Source organism: Corvus cornix, chromosome 9 (genome assembly GCF_000738735.6).
Source record: "Corvus cornix cornix isolate S_Up_H32 chromosome 9, ASM73873v5, whole genome shotgun sequence".
Classification (NCBI taxonomy): Eukaryota; Metazoa; Chordata; class Aves; order Passeriformes; family Corvidae; genus Corvus; species Corvus cornix.
In genome coordinates this window covers 14,238,204-14,253,131 of record NC_046339.1, presented here as the reverse complement: position 1 = coordinate 14,253,131, position 14,928 = coordinate 14,238,204, and the positions used below count along the sequence as shown (strand labels likewise).

Here is a 14,928-nt window from a genome sequence, read left to right as displayed (position 1 = left end):
CTAACAGTAATATATGCATGTCTTTATTCAGTGGTGGTGGGGTAGGCTGTAATGCAATACCATAATAGAACTTGTTAGCTGCATGATATGAAAGGAACAGAGGATAATACCTCCATTTTTCTGTTTGCCCTAGACTGAAAAAAAAATAGCAAAATAATTGCTCTGCTTGCTATCATATATTATGCTAACTCATTCATCTTGTCCTTCAATTGTTTAGGCATTTCTTTTTGCATCTCTGTCTTGTGACATGGGCCACATATAACCTCTTTTTATCTTCTTATTCTAGAAGATGCTTTCTATTTTTAGATTTCATTCTCCATGTATTTATTCTCTAATTTCTCACTCTGAAGACAAACCAATTCTTGACCATGCTTTGCTGCTCAGGTGCACCATGCAAATCAGGCTGGAAGCATAATTACAGGCAAAAGTGCTCCTTGTGCATGAGGCCCGAGTGCTTGGAATCCAAGAGTGTGCATTTAGCATCTAAATACAGGAGTGCTCACTAGGGTCTATGAAATGTAATGTCATTACTAAGAGGTATTCAGAAAATTATTTTTAGTAGTTTTGACTTGTAACAAAAATCTAAAAAATTTATCTCCATCTTGGTGCCCCCTGCCTTTTGGACTTCAATGCCCTGTGCAGAGGATACTCTGCACAACAGGCATCGTTGGCTTGTTAGAAGTGTGTCAAGGGAAGAGACAGCCACAACTCCTTCATCCAGGACAAGAAACAGGCCATTCTGGAAAGGAAGGGAATAACCTGAATTGTTCAATAGATAAGACAAAATTAAGGTGGCAAATCAGATTTCTGTTAGGTAGGAGAAAAAAATAACAGTTGGTGAAACAGCACACATTGAATGTGGAAATATGGCATTTCTGCCATGGGTGCTTTTAAAGAGCAAGTGAAATAAGCATCTGTCAGCAATGTCGAAGGAGTTAGGGCAGGGAAATGTTTTTGCCCATCCCTTAAAATCCTCCTCAGTACTAATTTTTCATTGACTTTGTTAAGATTTTACGGGGAGATTTTCAGCCCTGAGGGTATGTACTAGGAAGTCCTGTATTGTTTTTGCTGAGAATTTTTAGACACTTTTTCTCCAAGAGTAAGTGGAAAATGTCACATGGGGAATGTCTGGTCAAGTAAAAGAATGTTGAGAACTACAGTGTTTTAGAGTTGTGCAGTGGGCAAATCTGTAAAGCAGATTCCTGTGGTTACTGCAATCAATGTCAAAAATGTTATTTGCTTAAGGGGTTGGAGACACAAACCTTAACCTACTTAGAAGATACTGGTTAATCAATTTGAATAAAATTCTTCTTCCATGTGTGTTGAACCAAGCAAGAGTTTTCTGTTCGCTTTAGAGGTGACAATCCATCATGCCAGTCTCCCTGCACCCAACATTCTCTGGCATTCATTTTAATTAATATTAATTAAATTTGCCTAGAGGAACTTATTTTGCTGTCCAGATTTTGCAAAAGATTTTTCTTTCTGCCTGTCTGCCTGCTTTATCACCTCGGTGCATCCATTTACAGAAGATGTAGATGCAATATAAAATATTAATTCATCAATTTGCTGAGGTTAAAACAGTGTCTCCCCCCCTTCCCCGGCAGTCATTTGGACCCTGTAGCACTGCTGGGCAGCCCGGGGGAAAGCTATGCTGCTTCCAAAGGGCTGGCGGAGGGCACGGCTGTGCCTCCGGGCACTGAGCCAGAGCCTGGGGCGGGTGAGGCCGGGCTGGAGCCGTCCCTGGGGCTGGCCCCTGGCTGCTGCTCGGTGCTGGGCACCAGGTGCGGGAGCAGAGCGCAGCTGGGAGCTGCTGGGAGCTGCTGGGAGCTGCTGCTCGCCGGCCAGCCCAACACCAGCCCCGGCCCGGCCGCCGCCGGCCCAGAGGCCCGCAGGGGCTCCGGGGCAGGGCGCAGCTGCCCCGAGGGGCGAGGCGGCCCCAGGTGAAAGGGCTGCGGTCCTTTCGCCCGGGGTGGGGCAGGAGCTGATGGACCCCATGGGGCCCGGCTGCCCCAGGTAAAGGAGCTGCGGCGGGGCAGGGCCGGGCGGGAGCTGTGCAGGTGAGCGGGGGCTCGTGGGCAGCTGGAGGGCTGCGGGCGGGGCCGCTCCCCTGGCCCGTGCCCTGCGCTGCCAGGGACCCCGCGGCTCTCTGGGGGCTGCCCGAGCCTCGCTGGAGGGGTCCGGGAATGCTCCGCTGTCCTCAGCCCTCGCTAGGTATGGGCAGCCTGTGCTCGTGCGGGCAGCCCTGGCAATCCCGGGCTCCTCTGGTCAGATGAATCTCAGTTCATTCCCTTGGCTTTTAAGGGATGTGAGGTCTCATAATATGAAACGTTCTGGGCTGGAAAAATCGAGGTTCATAGCATACGTTCCTAGATGTGCCTCGGTGGTCGTGGTGGGAGTTCTGTGTTGTGTGAAGGGAAAGTATTTGTTGTGAAGGAGAGGTTAATGGGGAGTGGGAAATGTTACTGCCCCTCTGTTTTATTTAGGGTTAATCTGTATTTTAGCTAAGAGCACAATAACACGGAGTTCAAGTTTCTAAATTTCTGAATCTCAGTGTGTAGACAGCTGTGAACCTCCAAGTGTTTTTTTCAGGGTTGTGGTTTGAATTCTTGTTTTTCAGAGTACATATTGTTATACTTGGGGTATATCTCAAACCATAAGGTTCTTCTGACTTCTTTATCCCACTATTCTGTGTACCAAAGAATGGAATAATGCAGCTTGCAGCACTGTAGAAGATTTATGTAATCTGCTCCCCAAACACAATTTTTCTTGAAACATTGTATGTGTATATATATATATATATAGATAGATAGTATATAACTCTGTGTCTCACTTTAATTTTTCTCATGTCCTCTCTAGAATCTAGTTGGATTAATAGCTGCCTGTGTTCTTAATCAGTAGAATAAGCAGAAGATCTCTTATATTTTTGATCATTTATCATGCTGTTCTAGATTACCAAATGTGTTCATCTGAAACTTAAGCCTTTTATTTTTTTTCCATTGTGTGCCCAATTGAACATTGCTGTGTTATATTGGAGATACTAATCTGTAGTAAAATCACTGTAATTATGAAAATGTTCTTAATTTCATTGTACTAAGCATATATTGCTGCACAGGTGCACACTGTAAGAAAATCTAAATTGAAGTAATTTCATTTGTGCTCACAAAGCTGAGAAAGATTTACACTCTTTCTATAAATTAAGGATAATTTTAGGCATTTTAAACTCTAGGAAAAATACAGTCTATTGCAAACTACTTAATTGACATTTTAAAATACAATATAGCCTTTAATATTGAAGTATTATGGTTTGTGAGGAAGCCCAAGGCTAATATTTTGGCAGCCAGCTTAATCTTTAGCCTAACAAAACTAAGACAACTGTAAAACTTACATCAGTTACTGGTTGTACAACAAGCTGTTTTTCGAAGCATGTGATTGTATTGTTTACACTGACCTGTTTATCTCAAAACAGTTTTTGGTGAGTAAAAATGTTCCTGAAATTAATGCTTTGAGTGGCCAGTTTGGAAATCCCTGAATAAATCTAACTGCCTTGCAGACAGTGAAAGTGTTATTGATTTGGGGGAGGGCAGGTTTTCTTCTTACCCTCTGTCTTGGCTGAAGGGATCCTCCAGATCCTGAAACACAATCATCTGCCACTGTAAGCAGCTGTTACATCTGGAGCTATCAAGACGTTCCTGTTGCTTGCTCACATGCACATCTTCCCGTGGCTTCACTGTTCCGATTGCTGAAACCCTCCTCTGCTTCTTTGGTTATTGGTATTCACTTCCAGATTAAGCCTGCCAATCTGGAATCTATTTTTGGCTCTTCTCCCTGGTTGTTTTTCTCTTTTCCATAGATCTTTATGGACAACAGTAATCATCTTGGTTCTGTCTTACTGCATGAAACCATTTAGAAATAGGCCGTTAATACTGATGAGCAGTCACTCTTAATCAGCTGCTGCAAACTCCCTTTCCCAGGCAGTGAATGAGTGACCAGCAGCTTGTCTGGCAGTGACTTGAGGATGCATGGGGAGAGAATGAAGCTGACTATTTTATCCCAGGCTAAGATTTCATTTTTTACCTGCAGTTTACTGTGGTTTTTAAGTCTCTCCACACTGTAGCACTTATGGCTTTCTGGTTTTGCTCCCTATAGCCACCTGCCTTTCCTGCTGCTGGCTCCGCGGCTCTGCCACAGGGCCTTGGTTCTTCCCTGTGCCTCTGGCCACACTTGACTGCGGATGGTGCCTGTGGAGTGTCCCAGTGGCTGCCTGGTTTGCAGGGAGGCAGGAGCAGGTGACTTAATGGCTGCTGTCTCTGTTGTTTATGACTCAGGGAACAGGGCCAGCCAAACACTTTGCTTTATCCAGAGAGTGCAGGAGGCCGACGAAGTGGCTCAGTGGAACGCATCCAGCTGAAGAGTTGTGTCATACAAGCCTGGTACAACTCATGGACTTCACACAATCCTCTGAATGTAGTTCTTTCTCAGATTGCAAATTTCTCTCTGCTGGGAATTGCCTGACCAATGGCAGCCAGGAGTTTGCTGCGCACCACTGGGGCTGGAACCCCAAGCACAGTTGTTCCAAAACCTGGTGTACCCACACTTTTAGTTGGAAGCCTTTTTGCTCAGTAGATCTGTTATCCCTTAAGCTATCCACATAAACATTATGTGAACAGTTTGAATAGGAGTAATCTTCTTAAAGTAGTTATCTGTCATGGATGGCAGCTCTCCTTGTATTGTGTGGGTACATGTCTTTTAAATCTTGCTATGATCAGAAGGGAATACTAATTGTATTCAGAAGTCTTACTGATAGCTGTAAGAGCACTTGAAGCTATTTGTCCCACTCTTACTCTAGATAACATGTACCAAGACTGGGAGTATCAATAAATATTTGATTACATTGCAGCATATCACCCTCATAAAACTTTTGTTTTGATGTTGCAACTTTGAAAACTCTTGCCTGCAGTTTTGAAATAGGGGTTTCAGTGGATGGATTGGAAGACTGATATGGGTGAAAGGTCCATGTTTTCCTGCTGCTGTTTGGTAATACCCTAAACTTGTCTGTCTCAGATTAGATTTATTTTTAGCTAGTTTCCTCAGCAATGTTTATTTATATTTTCTTATTAGGTTATTTTTTTGTTGGTGGCTATTCCAAGGTGGACTTTGTGCAGTGTTATTCCTTTTGGAGATTATTAATCATGTTTGGTTATTTAAAAGTGGCTATTGTTAATGTTCTTGCAAGAACTGCATATAAAACAGATCTAAATTTTAACTGATAATGTTTATTTTACTTCGGGTAGTGGGGAACATCCCAGTAAGGTATTTGGAAAAGTATATTTATATCTGTTGAACCATTAAATAAAAGAAGATGTGAACGGGTAAAAACAGCTCAATGAAAACGTAAAGGAATCTGATAAATGCATTTTTCTCTCTGTGTGTGTGTGTATAAATACATATTCTCATATGTTCTCCTTAGTTCCAAAGAGTGCAATAAAAGCTAAGCAATAAATGTCAGTGTTATTGCCAGGCACTTTTGGAGAAAAAAGTCTAAACAGTCTGAGGACAGCTGGGTTTGCTTTAGTGGGGAGAGTAAGAGAGGTACTTAGTGACCTCAGAAATTTGCAGTGGTCAGAAGATGAAAGCATATTTTGAATCTATGAGGGACTTCTAGCTGTTACAACATGACTGTTATTACTTGTTTAGTAATATTTAGTACTAAAAATTTATGTCTTGGGCCTAGGAAACTTTAAAGGCAATTTTTATATATCATTGCAACTGGAATGAAAATACAAACATTTCCAAGTCCTAGACTTGGTTTGATTTTTAGTGTGTCCCCTTGTGATATGAGCTATATGTGTTGTTGTAGAGCAATGCAGTGGTGTACAGCCAGTTTAAAACAGATAAATCTGTCTCAGAAATGGTTACGTAGAAGAGCTTAAATATAATCCTTGGGTCTGCGCAGGACATCCCTATATGGAAGAAAACCCCTCCCTCCATTAATCCTCCACTGCACCTTCTGGTGATGCTGTGGCTCTGCTTTTTCTCACACTCATATTTCTCTCTTTGAACTTGCTCAAATATGTTGCACTCAGAGGTTATTGCTAAGTTTGGGGCTGCCCCTTAGTCCTTTGTCAAGACTTTGTCTTGTTCTTCTGTTACTGTGGCTTTGCCTTCATTTATATCCTTTTGTGAAGGATGCCCTAGTTCATCCTGATGCTGACATACAATGGTGTTCTGCAGAACCTGCATGTGTACTTCTGCTAAACTAATTTCCTTTTGGGGTCATTGATCTCTTTAATGAAAGTCTAAGCATTTTTATGAGCCAAAACCTCATTACACTGTACAGAGGCTGTACTTTAAACCTATCTATTCTGTTATTGTACATTTTAATAAAACTTTATTAGATTATTCTTCTGATGAAAGACAGTAGGAAATATTTCATTCATTAGAAAACTTGAGGTGCTGGGAAACTTAATGTTGCATTCTTGTTTTCAGATTAATTATGGGTTTTGTTATACCTTGTTAATGGCCTTCTGTGAAAGGAGTTCACATAAATTATGCCAAGAAGATAACTGCATTCATGTCAAGATTATCTTTACACATCCAACCATGTGGTTTCTTTTCAATGAATAATAATTTTTTCAGTCTTGATTTATTAAATTTTTTCTGTTGTAAATGGGTATGATACTCATTTTATGAGTAGGTATTTTATCTAAATTCTGCTTCTACCAGTGACGCTTTGCTACAGTAGCAGATGCAAATCTACTGCAAATGTAAATCTACTGGAATGAATTTTCTTCCTTCTTTCAGTGAAAAGACTTCATTTTTTCTAAAGTGGTTTCCTATGCAACATGAGGTACAGTAATCTGTACTGTTATTAAGTTGTCTGAATAGGATGAAATGAAATTCCCTTTCCCAGGAATGAAAGCATTTTTATGTAACTTAATTTTATAAAATCCTGGGTAGCATCTGGAGGGAAGAGAATGCTGGGGAATTACAAACTCAGGGGATTTGTTCAGTATGTTGAATCTACTCCAGTATCTTATTTTTCTTCTATGACCGCTGTGCATATGTTTGGGCTGCTACTGAGAGCAGAAGAGGTGCTTAACTTAAAGCTACAAGGGGTTTGTGTAGATATAAGCCACTTTTCCCTCTTTTTTTATATTATAGCCACACCTCATTAGTGTCCTGGCTTAAGTAGGAGGATAAAAATCAGTTCCATTTTGTTTTCCTGCTGCCACTACTCTGGAAAGCTGTAATAAAGTGACTTTTTTTTTTCCTTTCTTTTTTTTTTTTTTTTCATCCTATTTTATCTGTGCCTGAATTATTCCTATGTTCCTAACTCTGGTTAGGGGGGGTTTTATATGTCTCTTTTCTGCTTTCAGTAGTTTTTTTGCCTTTTTTTTTTAAACCAGCAAAATAAATGACACAAACCAAAACCAAACTGTTTTTAATCTATCTGAATAATCAAGATAAAACCCCTTGCATATTGTTCATCTTAAAGAGGGAAATTGAAAACTGGCAATGAGGTTCCTTTTGCTAACACAGATTTGTTTGTCTGAAAGTATTTACACAAAGCCCTAGGCGTAAGCAAGCTCCAAATGTAATTTTTTTTTTAGTTGGTACTCCTAATTATATCTTTCAATAATTATTATTCCCCTGTTGCTTAACCAGTGCCGAACCCAAAAGCTGCTTCCTTTGCTACCTGTCAGTCAGAGCATTCCAGGCTTTTTTGGTTTCTTCTCCATCTTACATCTCCATTCAAAGCATCCTGAACTCTATTGCCCTAACAGAAAAGGTCTTGGCTCTGTGACCTGTGCTTTGCTGTAGAAATTGGTTAGACTTGTATTCTCCAGCTCTGCTTGGGAGACACGTGGGTTTTTTTGAATAGCAGTGTCCAATGGTGTCCGTGTTCCTGGGACCAGTGTGGCCACTTGGCCTTGGGCAGCCGCCCAACCCCAAGCCAGCTGTTTCTCACACCTCCTGCCCTCAGTCCCCCCTGTGTTTCACCACTCTGGATGTGGCTTCCAGCAACAGCCTTGTTTATGTATGAGCTAGGAAATACTTTGTAATGAATAGGCATGATCATGATGGAATAAATACCCTGTTGTAAAGTTTCACCCCACAATCTGTTTAAAGGAGAGATTCTTTGGTGTGTCCAGTGCTGATAAAGAATATCTGCTTTCTAATGCTTCAAATTGTGTTAGAAAGTTTATTTTCCAGCTGATTTCAGTGTCACTTCCAGCCCCCACTCCTAGACAGGGCTCACTGTGCTGTCCTCCACTTGAACATCAATGTTGTCCCAGCAACAGCTCCTGCTTCGTTACTGTTGGTGTCTTACTGCTCTGAAAGCCCCACAGCTGAACAACGGGGATGGGCAGGGTGGGACGTGGCTCCCAGCAGTGGGGGTGCTGCGTGGGGGCTCCGGGGCTTGGGAGAAGCTGTGGCAAACCATTGCTAGCAGAAAAAGGAGTTGAAAGAAGATGGGAAATCTACAGGTAAAGCCAGTTTTCTGCCTTTTGTTGGGAACACCTTAGCCCTTCATGGCAGTAAATAGTCATAACATGAGGGAAAGTAGTATTTATTTCAAAATATTGTGGAAAAAAATGAAATAACAGTCTGTATGGCAGTGAGGCTGATGTTCAGCTTTTGTATCCTGACCTGAGTGTTTAAATTGCTTTTTCACACAGACTCGTTTTAATCCTAAAGTTTTAAACTTTTAGTTATATATAGGTGTCACCACCAACCAGGTGCTGTGGATTACATCCCTTGGATTTCATTATCTTTTTTCTTTACAAGAAGGGTTTTAAATCCTGCAGGATAGGAGAGAGAGTGGTATGAAAAGCTTTGCAATGCTTCTGAAAGCATTTAGTCCCTGAGACTTCCTGGACCCCATTCTGGTTAGTTTTGGGTTTAGTATTTAATCTTTTAAAAGCCCTTGGGAGCCACCAGCTTGAACATTAGCAACTATGTATGAAATATATGCCAAAGCACTAATCTGTATTAGGTGCTGTTGAATTGTTTGAGTTATGTACTTCTAAAATAAATATCTGTTTAGAGTGACCTACTTCTGACACACTCTCTGACGTAAGGAGCACCTTTCTTTCCAGTAAGCAGATCCCTTTGAGGTGTTTCTAATCATAGGAATAAATAGTTTATGAATATAAATCATATGCACTTTGATCTGGTTCAAATTCCAGGATAAAGCCTTCCCATACCTTCCTGGAAGTGATTTACTTCTCACTGCCCCAAAAGACCCCAGGCTTTGGCTCCTGACAGGCATTCTGTCACAGGTAAGTGAGGGGCATTGTTGCACACACCCTAGGAGCTGTACTGAATCATGAACCAGTCACAATTTGGCATATGCCAATCCAAAAGATGTGATGGGACATCCAAGGATGGGGCTGCTGCTTTTGCACTTTTTGGTGACGAGAATCCTTTGGAGGGATGGATTTGTTGGTTTGTTTTTTTTTCCCTGTTGGGAACAGTTACATTTCCAAACACTGCAACTGCTTGACAATTAGTGTCTAATCAGTAAAATCCAAGAAGATTTGCAGTTTTGGATCTCTTCTAGACTCTTTCTGCTGCCCAGTCCAAAAGCTTATTGGAATGCTTGTGGTGGGATAATATTGCAGGGAGTATCTGAGACATAGTCCTTGACCCTGTTTTCACTTGTCAATAGCTCTTAATACTGTTCAATGTTCTGTATGAATGAGAATAAGCTTGTGAAGTCTTGCTGGGTAGATGGGTTGATGGATCAATACTGACCTTTGCCATTACAACTGCAATTAACACTGAGTATGAACTGTAATAGGAGTAGCAGTTTCAGCACAAACGGAGATGGGGGAGAGGGTTTGCAGGGCGATATTTTACTCTAAGGGTATTTTATGCCATTTTTGTTGTCTCTGAAAATGTCACTGAATTGAGAATAAAGATGTATGGAGAAAGGCTTGAGGATGTGGCTAGTTTTAAATCAAATCTGTTAAGTGTGGTTTATTTCATTCTTTGCTTTTTTCCTTGACAATGGAAAACCTCTTAGGAGTGAGTTTAAGCATCTTCATTAAAAACAAGCTACAAATTCAGCTCATTTCTCTCACTGCACTTGCTGTGTGGTTTGTATGAAGAAATGATATTTATCTCAAGGAGATCTCACAAGCAGTGGGCAGACAGGATTAGCAGCACAGTACTGTCTGTGGCCATGGCAGAGAAGTCAGAAGCTTTTAAGGTCATACCTGTGTTCTCTATTGTTTTGGGGGTGTTTTTTGTTTTTTTTTAGGGGTTGGGGACAGCAGTAAATATGTGAGGGGGAAAAAGATCATTTTCACAGACTTTGTATTGATGTAGCTTGAAAATGAGAACCAAAAACAAGAGAAAAAGGGCTGTGTGGGTGGAAAAGATCAAGGACAGTCAATCCACTTCAGAGTACTTTCTCTCTTCAAAAAATAAAATAAAAGGCTTTTCCACTGTGTACCAAATCCCAAACTCTGCATTCAAGCGAGAAGCTATGTTTGTGGGTGGCTTTAACCCTAGTCCTTTTAACCTACTTTTCTCATGGGCATTTTTTATTATGAAATACAGAATTGTGAGGGGGCCCACTTTAAGAAACAAGAGGAGACACCAAATAGTTGAAGTCTCCTATAATTTTGGCCAGCTTTGTTTATAAACTCAGGAAGACTATGTTTACAAGTAAAGAAATGGTAAAAGAAATTAATTCCCAGACTGTGTCCTGACAAAGCATGAGTGGTTGAAAGGGTAAAGTGAAATGGGAAAATGAGAATGAAAACTGCAAAGGAAATTTAAAAGTAGCCAGGAGACATTAAGTGACTGGATGGAGAACAGCACAATTTCATTCTTGAATACTGCTGGATTTTGCTGCCCTGACTAAATTAGTTTTTTAACATTGCAAAGAATTAAAAGCCCTCTCAAAGCTGTGCCCTCCTTGTGATTGGAGAACAGCTACCAGCACTACAATATAAGATTTTCATCTATCCACAGATATTTGTGTGGGTGGAAATAAAGTAAAGAAAACATACTTTCCAGGTTGGACTACATGGTATTCCCTTCTCCAGAAAAAAAATTCCTTTTTGACCATGACTGGGAATGAGTGGGATGCTGCAGATACCTGTCTTGCCTCTGGCACTCCTGCCAGCTGCATGGCCAATACTCTGCTGCAGAGCAGTGAGAAGAGAGTCAAAAGTGCTGGGGGGATTGATCTTCCTGGATGGGTTCAAGTTCAGGATGTTCCCCAATGTATCTGGGAGAAAAAAGTGGTATTGATCTGTTCTGTGGGAATGTTAAACTTGCACTGTACAGAAAAAATCTCATTAAAACTCCCCAAGATGCTCTTTACTGCTATTGTTGGCTTTTTTAAAAAACATTTTTCTTAACATCAGTTTTCCTTAGATTAAACTGCCTCAAGTGTAACAGGATCAATGCAGCTATCTGGGGACTGATTTTGGTAAAAAAATAATTGTAATGCCGCAAATAAAAGCTATTTGCCATGTTATCTAGTGAAAAGCAAGGCAGAATCTTTTATTTGTTCTGAAGCACTGAAAACCTGTAATTCCAGCTCTTTGGGTGATTTTTCTCCATCCTGTGCTAGAGATAGTTCTCAATGTGACAATCCTGCCAATCAAAGATGATGTAATACATACTTTTAAAAAAATTTTTTAGTAAAAACCAACTAATGTGTTTGAAAGTAAATGCAGTTGAATGTGACTGTAACCTTTATAACATGGCAGCTCTATATAAACTCCAGTGGATCAGATCCTTTCTTTTATGTTCTTTTGAATTATTACAGAAGTTATTATATAAGTAGTGGTATACTTTATGATATTTTTAGACTGCTGCAGTAAAATTTTAAAAAATACAATAGTAAGTCTCCTTCCCTTTTTGGATTCCATATATAGATTACCCATCTCTCAGATTTTTGAGTGTTTTAGATGTTGCTTAATTGTTTGGGTCTAAATTGTTTCTGAAAATGAAAGTTCATTTCATTGTTAATATGTTACACAAGTAATACCTTGGGGTTGCAATGTTTATCAGCTGAAGAGCTCCAAGTAGTTTGGAAATGTGTTATTTATTATGTATCTGTAGAATAATGAGGGAGCTTTGTTAAATTCATGGCCTGTACAGTCATGTTTACAGCCAAGCCTGCACTTAGAGGAGTGGTCAGAAAGGAGAGCCTGTCCCCTCTGGACTTCATTTATGGGGGTGAAACTCCCTCTGGTTAGGAGCTGACTGAAAGCTGTCTGAAAGTTCAGCAGTGAAAGGTAGGGCTAAAGCACTTGCATCAAGTCAATTTACCTTTTTTTTCCTCAGTTTGCCTGGTATGCAAATGTACCTATACAAATGCAGTCTGCCTCTGTTTCTCCTTTTGAATTAAAGAGGGCATTGGTAGTAACTCAGCATCCAGAAAAAGGGCAGTTTGATTCCAGAGATAGTACAGCAGCAGAGGACCTGGTCTCTTATGATTCATCACTTCTGAGAAAAAAGATATGGACAGATCAAGGTTTACTTGTTTGATCTAGTTCCATTTTTTCTCTGTCAATGCAGCAATCTTCTAGCCGTGTAATCCCTTAGACCATCATTTTTGCTTGACAGCAGCTAATTGCTCACATTTTTGTCAACTTTTTGACCTTTAAATGGTGCCACTTTTGACAGCACTTGAAAATGGTGACTGCTTTTAGAGAAAGAAGAAACAAAGCATGCATTTCCACATTAATTAGGATATATAGTGCATTAATGACAATCATGTTGTCAGAAAACTTTAGACACTTGGAAGGCTGTCATGATGGGCAGTTGTTATTTCTTGTCATCTTCCTTTCTTTTTCATATCCATAAAAGTTACAAGTGTCCCCAAGGGTAATGTGGCTTGGTTGACAGTGTTTTCAACAGAATACTGCTACTGACATGAGGGGAAAATCATTGTATAATGTACTGCCAGACTGCCTGTGGAGAGAAACTGGTGGGGAAAGGAGGTGCTGTGACAGTCCCCATGTCGTGTGGATAATGCCTGACTTGCTAGATGATCTGGACAAGCAATTTCTGAGTCCGGGAGACTTCGCCGTGTTTGGGGTACTAGATGTCTTCTGAAAGACCTGAGCACACAGCTCTGACCTGCGCTGTAGGTCTGGCTTCACCTCAACGTGACAGCTCCTGGAGCTGAGATGTGGGTTTGATATCCTGTCCCATCCCAAACAAGGAAGCAGGCTGGAGCTGATGGTCGTCAACAGAACTGTTTGTTTTTGCTGTCTCACAGACCTCCTCAAATGCTGGGGCTCCATTTCTGTTGTGTGACTATGTGGATGGAAAAGCTGCAGGGGAAAAAAATGGTGAGGGTGTAGTTGCCACTGGAATAATTTACTGAGCTTGTAGTTACCTTTGTATTGCTGTCACTGGCCAAAGAAAGCCTCTGGGAAAAGATGTGAAGCACTGTAATCACTTGGTTTTGCCTTACTTAGTGGAGTGCCTGTCTATAACTTTAGATTTAAACATATACGGACACCTTTCATGTCTGCTTTTTCTGGTTCACAGATTGAGGCCCCAGCACTTAGTAAACTGCTTTTACAGGCTTCTCTCTGCTATACTTGCGCAGAGGACTGTACAAGTCTCCTGAGTATAGCCAGACTTTGAAAGCAGAACATTACTGAAGAAAAGGTAAATCCACAGGAAAGTGTAAGTGCGTATTTCAAGACATTGAAAGATTAACTTCCCTCTAAGACTCTTATAGCAGGTTATTAAAAAATAGAATACAAGAATAAATGTTCACTATGTTTTGGTTGGGATTTTTTTATCAAAGGTTCCCTTCTGACCTGTTTCAAAATCAGTTTTTACTATACCTCTTATATTGTCTTTTAGTATTTGGCTGTGGTTCACCTTATATGAAGCAGACTTGTGAATCCTAGGAGAGCTCTTTACTGTCATTATCCTACATATTTGTTTATTTCAGGAGTTATTAGTAGCTGAACTATTTATTTTCAAGTAGGTGGATTGAGTCACTGAGTTCTGGAATTATATTAATAAAATCTGGATACTAGATACCTTGTCTCAGCGAGCACATGACTTCCAAACAGCTTAAAAGATGGCTTTTCCCTGACTTAAGTATATGAATACTTATATTTGTAGACCTTTGAATGGTCAGTATAAAGTTACAGAGAAGTAGTGAAATGGCACAGGTAATGTTACAAATATTCAGCCTTCATAAAAGCAAAAATAAGATCTTCTAGGAGAGAGGGGTCAGATGCTGCTGCTTTAGGCTTCTGGTAAAAGTGATGTGGGTTCTTCTGGCTAAGCTCTGAGTTTCTCTTGTCTGTCTTTTATGGAAAACAAAAGCCTGATCCTTCTGTTGGACATAAATGTGCCCTTTCCACCTTTCAGAGACATGGAAAATGCTGTCATATGCTATATGTGACCTTGAGTTTTGCAGGATTTTGTTGTTTAAATATCTAAAATATTTTCAAGTTAAAAATCTCTACATGAAAGATCCCAAATAAAAAGTGTCTGTATTTCATTGTTTATAAATCCTGAAAATAACTTATTTACTTACAAACCAGGTATACTTTTAGAGCACTGTATGTATTCATAATATTTCTCCTAGTAAAATAATGATGGAAATTGAAGCATGAAATGTTAATTAAATGTTAAATGTTTTCTTTTTCATCGTGTTCTTCACCTTCTGACAAAATTCTGAGAAGCACCCTGGAGCAGGATGGCTTATTCTGTATCATAATTGACTAAGATCTCACAAAGGAACTGTTTCCTAGCTCTGGGCTGTGCACATTAGTATTTAGATGTGTACTGGGTTTGCATGGCAGGGTTCTGATAGCAGGGGTGGCTACAGAGGTGTTGTCTGTGAGCAGCTGCTTGAGGCTTCACCTACATCTGACACAGCCAACACCTGCCAGCTCCAAGACAGAGCTACTGGGGGCCAAGGCA

The 14,928-nt window shown here is 40.4% G+C and overlaps 1 long non-coding RNA gene across 8 annotated transcripts in view; it reads left to right on the top strand.

The window, feature by feature from the left end:
• Nucleotides 1-14,928, top strand: part of LOC109951008 — a 432,683-nt gene that overhangs the window by 78,433 nt on the left and 339,322 nt on the right. For 7 of the 8 annotated variants that reach the window (XR_005602594.1, XR_005602595.1, XR_005602597.1 and 4 more), the window contains exon 1: nt 1,837-2,013. The exons of the other annotated variant lie outside the window; for it this stretch is intronic. This is a non-coding gene — a long non-coding RNA (uncharacterized LOC109951008). Of the gene's footprint in view, nt 1-1,836; nt 2,014-14,928 lie in introns of those variants that run through there. 8 annotated transcript variants of the gene reach the window in all.